Source organism: Elephantulus edwardii, unplaced genomic scaffold (genome assembly GCF_000299155.1).
Source record: "Elephantulus edwardii isolate Elephantulus edwardi_28Jun2011 unplaced genomic scaffold, EleEdw1.0 scaffold00217, whole genome shotgun sequence".
Taxonomy (NCBI): domain Eukaryota; kingdom Metazoa; phylum Chordata; class Mammalia; order Macroscelidea; family Macroscelididae; genus Elephantulus; species Elephantulus edwardii.
The window spans coordinates 1,092,161-1,098,753 of record NW_006399967.1 but is presented as its reverse complement, the minus strand read 5'-3'; positions in this window follow the sequence as shown (position 1 = coordinate 1,098,753).

The following is a 6,593-nucleotide window of genomic DNA, read 5'->3' as shown; positions in this document are numbered from 1 at the left end:
CCTCCACCTTCCCCAGCATGATGTCTATCTTCTCCAAGGACTGGTCCCTCCTGACCACATGCCTGACGTTTGTGAGATGAAGCTTCACCATCCTCACCTCCAAGGAGCTTCCTGGTTGCACTTTCTCCTCCAAGTCCAGTTTGTCCGTTGATTTGGCAGCCCATGGGGTCGTGGGGGGCAAAGATTCACAGCATTCAATACAGGGGACACAATTCAGTCCCTAACATCGCTCTTTTAACCTCCTTCAGACATGGGCCTTTTATCGATGAAAACAATGTGGGAGGCCCCCTGAGGGGAGGAATGGCAGTTGAGACAGGGGTTCCCGTGTCCCACACCCCCAGGGCCTGCCTCTGAGCTCTGGGGCCCTGCCTGTCCAGGCCCCCTCTGCTTCCTCTCTGGCCTGCAGTGGGTGAGTGTGGGGTGAGCTCCACACGTGGCTCACCCAGGGGAAAGGTGGTCCCGGTACTGCCAGGCCAGGTGGGTCAGCAGATCAGTGAGCTAGGGTCTGAGCTCAGGGCTCCCCAAAGGGACAGCAGCCGCACCAGCAAGCAGTGTGGCAACAGGTCAGGTCTAAGTAAGCTCCCTGGACCTCTGCCTCCAGGTTCTGGAAGCTTCTATGATGTACTGCCCTGTAACTTTGACAAGTGCCCGATTGTCATGGGACCCAGGGACACGCCTCCAGGTGGCAGGCCACGTACTGCGCGAGGGGCGTGTCCTGCGTCCTCCGGACCCCAGAGCTGCAGCCTCCACTCTGCACGCATGCTCTACCGCTGAGGGTAGACATGAGAGACTCAGCCGAGAGTTCAACCAGGAGACACAAAGGTGGCCTGGCCACGTTCTGCTGCCCAACCGTGACTGTGCTGTGCAGTGGACTGTGATTCACAGAGACCCACGGTGACAGAGTCACCCCCTGGGGCCTCCGAGGCCGATGACACAACCATGCTTGAGGAAGACAAAGAAGACTTGAAGCACTTACTGCAGGAGATCAAAGACCACAGCCTTCAATACAGATTGCACGCCCACGTCAAGGAAACAAAAATCCTCATCGCGGACCAAGAGATGCTGGAAAGGACAAGGGCCCAGAGCTGGCGTCCGACGAGAGACGGAGCAAACACTAAAGTTGCCAAGGATTCCCTCTTACTTGGATCCACAATCGGCATTCATGGTAGCAGGAGTCAGGAAGTCAAGAGATGTGCAGCATTGGGGAAATCTGCTGTCAAGGACCTCTCTCTCCAAGTTCCAAAGAGGAAGGATGTCAGCTTATAGACTAAGTGCATGTGGTCCGAGCCAAGGCCTTCCTATGCATCTGAAAGTTGAACAACGAATAAGGAAACATTGGAGAAACCTTCACTCAAGCACCTCTTTAAAGTGGTAGAAAGCAAGCCTAGTACTTTAAAGACTGACATCCACCTGCTTCCAATCCCGGTATTTTCAGCAGCTTCACACACACGTGCAAGCCTGACAGTGAATAAGGAAGCCTGGAGAAGAATCAATGCCTTTGAATTGTGGCGTTGGCAAAGAGTATTGACTATACTGTGAATTGCCAACAGAACAAATAAATCTGTCTTGGAGAAAGTGCAGCCAGAATTCCCTTTCGAAGCAGAGAGAGCCAGGCTTTGTCTCACGTACTGTGGACATGTTGCGGGGAGGGACCAGTCCCTGCAGAAGGGCACCGTGCTTGGCACAGCAGAGGGTCAGTGAGAGAGAGGGAGGCGCGCAGTGATGGAGGTGACGCGGTGGCTGCGGCAGTGCGCCACGCACGATGGGGACGGTGAGCCAGGCACGCACCGGGCTGGCTCCGATCTGCTGTCAGAGCTGACTCGGACGACACCTGCTGAGGCTGACCCTTCTGTGAACACGTAGCCAGGTCGTTTCTCCCTGGAACCACTGGAGGGTTTGAACCACCAACCTTTCAGTTAGCGACTGCCCTCTGAAGGAGAGCGAGCCTTTCATCAACACTTGGACTTCACCCAGCCGAGTGGTTTTCTGAGTGTTCACCTACCTCTGAAAAATCTGAGCAAAATCTCTCATGTCTCTGTGGGGAGTCGTGGGGGGAGAGATTCTGTGTGATTTGTTCAAAGTCCCTGGGATGGAGAATAATGTACGTGGTCAGCTGCTAATCAAGAGGTTGGGGCTTCAAGTCCACTCAGAGGCACCACGGGAGAAAGGCCTGGCAATCCCCCTTCAGAGTCTGCCAGTGAAAACTGAAGAGGTCAGGTGTGCTCTGATGGATGGGCTCACAGCAGGTTGTGATTTAACCCTCAAGTTCCATGAGACCCTCATGCCACCAGAGCCAAGTGCCAGGTGCTGCTTGCATGCTTCCAGGAACGGGAAGCTCAGTCCAGCCCAGCACTCTGGGCTCATGGAGCCAGTCCCCACCTGGTCTGCCCCCAGGGACCTGAGTGTTGACTGGGGACATTTGTGAGGAGGTGTTCCCAACATGGAGTGGCTGGAGACCAGGGTCAGTGCTCAACACCCCCGTGCACAGGGCCCCCCACCTCAGCATCAGCAGGGCTGGGGAGGCTTTGCATTAATTAACCAGGAATGAATTGAATGACGTCCTTCTCGCTCCTCACACCAGAAACCCCTCAGGATCAGATGGTGCAAATCTGGGGACCTTCTGGCGCCTGTGCCCCCTCCCCTCTCCCCACCTCTGTGTGGGTCTCAGTAGACAATGTCCAGCGATGTCAGCAGGTCAGACAGCTATGGGAGGCAGAGCCTCTAGGGGACATAGCTCAGGGTTTCTAGCCTGGGTGATCCAGCCCCCACGGGACACTGAGCAACGTTTGAGGACATTTGTGGTTGTGTTTCAGGAAGATGATGGTGGCACCGAGTGGGTGGAGACCGGGGATGCTGCTTACACCCTGCAGTGCACACGACGGCCCCCCCAGAGGAGGCCCTGCTGAGTGGGAGAAGCTGGCCTCCTGCAATCGCATCTCACGGCCTGCCCCTTCACCTCCACATCACGCCTCAACCTGGCTTTGTAAACACCTTCCAGTGATTCCTCTCTCTTTCAGCCTGTGGGGATGCAGGTGGGTCTCAGCTGGCTGTAAGGGGCCTCCTCTGCCCTGCTCACCTCTCCAGAAGTGTCATCACAGTCCTTGTCCCCTGCAGAGACCCTTCTATCTTCCCTGACCATGTCGCCATCACCCTTCCTGCTCCCCCAGCTCCCCCACTCAACAGACCCTCCAGCTTCCAGCTCCCCCTCCCCGACTCCACCTCCTCTGTGTCCACCTTCCCGGCCACCTGAGCCTCACCCCTCATCGTGAGACCTCACCCCTCCCTGCTGCTAATAAAGACCCACACATACACCCCACCACTCCGTTTCCACCCTGTTCATCCCACCGCGCCTTCTCACAGACTGTTCCCTCTGCCCAGGGACGTCTTCTCTCCACCTTTTGGAATGACTGTTAAGGTTAGCAGTTCGGATCCACCCAGACGCACACCAGGAGACAGGCCTGGCAATCCACGTCTGAAGGAATCAATTATTTCAAACCCCATGGAACAGAATTCTGCTCTGACCCCTTACGGCGCCAGGAGTCGGGATTGACCTGAGGGCAGCTGGATTCCATGCTGGTACTTCAACTTTTTCTTTAACAGAGATGTGCTGGACATCTTAGTGCTGGCTTCAGGGAAGGCTTTTCCTGATTTTTGGCTCTGAGAGGTTCCTCGTTTTTTTTCTATGGGCCCCCTGGGGACCTCTGTGTGTCGCGGCATCAGTCTGGGTCGAGAAGGTTCTCAGCACAGGAACCTGGGACCAAGGGGACACCTGGCCCCTTTCAGTTGGTGGCACTGAAATCTCTCTGCTTGTCCTCATTCTTGAGCCTCAGTTTAGCGTCCACTCCACGGGGCAGTGGCCCAAGGACCACGCGCTGAGCCTCATGTGATGGGAAGCCCACCACACCCCCAACAGCCCCCACTCCTCACTACCCCTGCCCACTGGACACCAGTAGCTTCTGGGGAAAGTTCTCTGATGGGAGTTTGAGGTCTGCGAACCTCAGGGGCCAAGGCTTCTAAGAACTTTGACCCTTCTCCCCTGCTGCACTGGACCCCGAAAACCTGTCACACTGGTGGAAGCCCTGCCTGCTGGATCCCAGGCCTGCAGGGACGAGAGCCCGCCTTTTAACACACGTGGTGACAGGCACCTCCACTGTATACTGGATGTCATTGTGCAGACATCAACTAGCAATGGCTTTGATTTAGCCTTTTATGCTGAGTTTATTCTGTACCTTTTCTCCCGTGCTGTCTTTTTCCTGCTGTCTGAACTTCTCTTCTGGTTTTGGTCAGCTGGTTCCTTCCCACTGGAAGGGGCTGGTCACCACAGCGGGGTCATCACTGGGCAGAGGACTCATGAGGTTAATCCCACGTGTGTGCATCTTGGGGGGCTGTTCCCCCCAGTGGGTTCAGTGAGCTTCTTCTCTGTGGTTTGGAGCAGGTGGACCAAGCCCAGGACTCTTGGGGACGCCGTGTCCAGACCCTGTGACCTGGAGGCCCCAGCAGTGCTACCATCCGACAGTCTGAAGAGCGCACTTTGCTTCTGTAGTAATATTTTTAAGATCCCCAGTGGCTCTTCGCCCTCCAGGGGCTGGGCAGTCTCATGGACCTGAACATTCATGCCTCTTCACGTGTGTGTGATTTTGTGGTGTTTTTCTGAGTCAAGCAAACCACATCAGGCTGCTTGTGGAAACAGCTTCGATGGCTGACTTTTTGAGTGGATCACCAGGCCTGCCTTCTGTGGTGCCCATGGGGGGACTTGAACTGCCAACCTTTCAATGAGTAGCTGTTATGCTTAACCATTTGCACCACACAGGGGCTATCTGTGCTTCATCATTGGCTGCTGTTGAAGTGACCCCCAACTTGATGTGGCCTCACCTCTCATGAGACAAAATGCAGCCCCATCCCCACATCCGGTTGTGGACCGAATGGTCCCTGTGATGCGTAGTGTTTCCATTGGCTGCCGTTTTGGAAGCTGATCACCAGGCCTTTCTTCCTAGTCTTAGCTGAACCCTCACTGGCACCTCAGCATCAAGGGAGGAGACCGTGAGGACACTGGCTAGGAATTGAACCACGTCTCCTTCACACAAGGTGAGAAAGCTAATGGTTGGTTTGGGGCGGTTAATTAACACAAATCATATGCACATTATACATTTTTCTGCAACCCTCACAAGCCCCTGGTGTTCACGTCCTAAGGGTGAGTTATATGTTGTGTAAGTTCACAGGCGTCTTCAATATGGATTGCAGCTCAACATCAAGAAAAAAAAGATTCTCACCACTCAGCCAACTGGCAACACCATGACAGATGGAGAAAAGGGAGAAAGTCTGATCACAATGTCATCTTGCGTGGGTCATAATCAACACTCTTGGCACCAGCAGTAAGAAGGTCAAAAGACTAGTAGCTTTAGAAAAGGCTGTCAGGGACTTCTCCAGAAGAGTAACAATGTCATTCTAGTGACTAAGGTGCTCCTGAGCCAGGTCATGGTCTTCTCAATTGCTTGCTATTCATCTGAGAGCTGGACCCTGGCTAAGGATGACAGAAGAACTGATGCCTTTGAGTTGTGCTGGAGAAGAATACTGAACATACTGTGGACTGCCGAGAGAACAAACAGATCTAACCCAGAGAAGGTGAAGCCAGGCTGCTCCTTGAAAGCAAGGATTTTGAAACTCTGTTTCACACTGAGCTTGTAGCCAGGAGGGACCAGTTCTTGGAGAAGAACATCATGCTTGGAAGTGTGGAAGGGCACCACAGGAGAGGAAGACACCGGATTAGATGGATGGACAGTAACCGTGGCAATGGGGGCAGATGTGTCAGACACAGTGTGACTGGCTCAGGACGAGACAGGGTTCAGGGCTACTGTTCTTAGGGTTACTACGGGTTGTAGTCAACTTGATGCCACATAGCAAGTTCACAGGGGCAAGTTATATGCAAAATTACCAAACCATACCATACCCAAACCATACCATACCAAACCATACCATACCATACCCAAACCATACCATACCATACCCATACCATACCATACCCATACCATACCATACCATACCCAAACCATACCATACCATACCCAAACCATACCATACCCAAACCATACCATACCATACCATACCCAAACCATACCATACCATACCCAAACCATACCATACCATACCCAAACCATACCATACCCATACCATACCCAAACCATACCATACCATTCCCAAACCATACCATACCATACCCAAACCATACCATACCATACCCAAACCATACCATACCATACCCAAACCATACCATACCATACCCAAACCATACCATACCCAAACCATACCATACCCAAACCATACCATACCATACCCAAACCATACCAAACCCATACCATACCCAAACCATACCATACCTTACCCAAACCATACCATACCCAAACCATACCATACCATACCCAAACCATAACCATACCATACCATACCCAAACCATACCATACCATAACCAAACCATACCATACCATACCCAAACCATACCATACCATACCCAAACCATACCCAAACCACTGCACATCACAGTGACCTGTGGGACAGAGCAGAGCTGCCCCGTGAGGTTAAACGGTTATAATCTTTG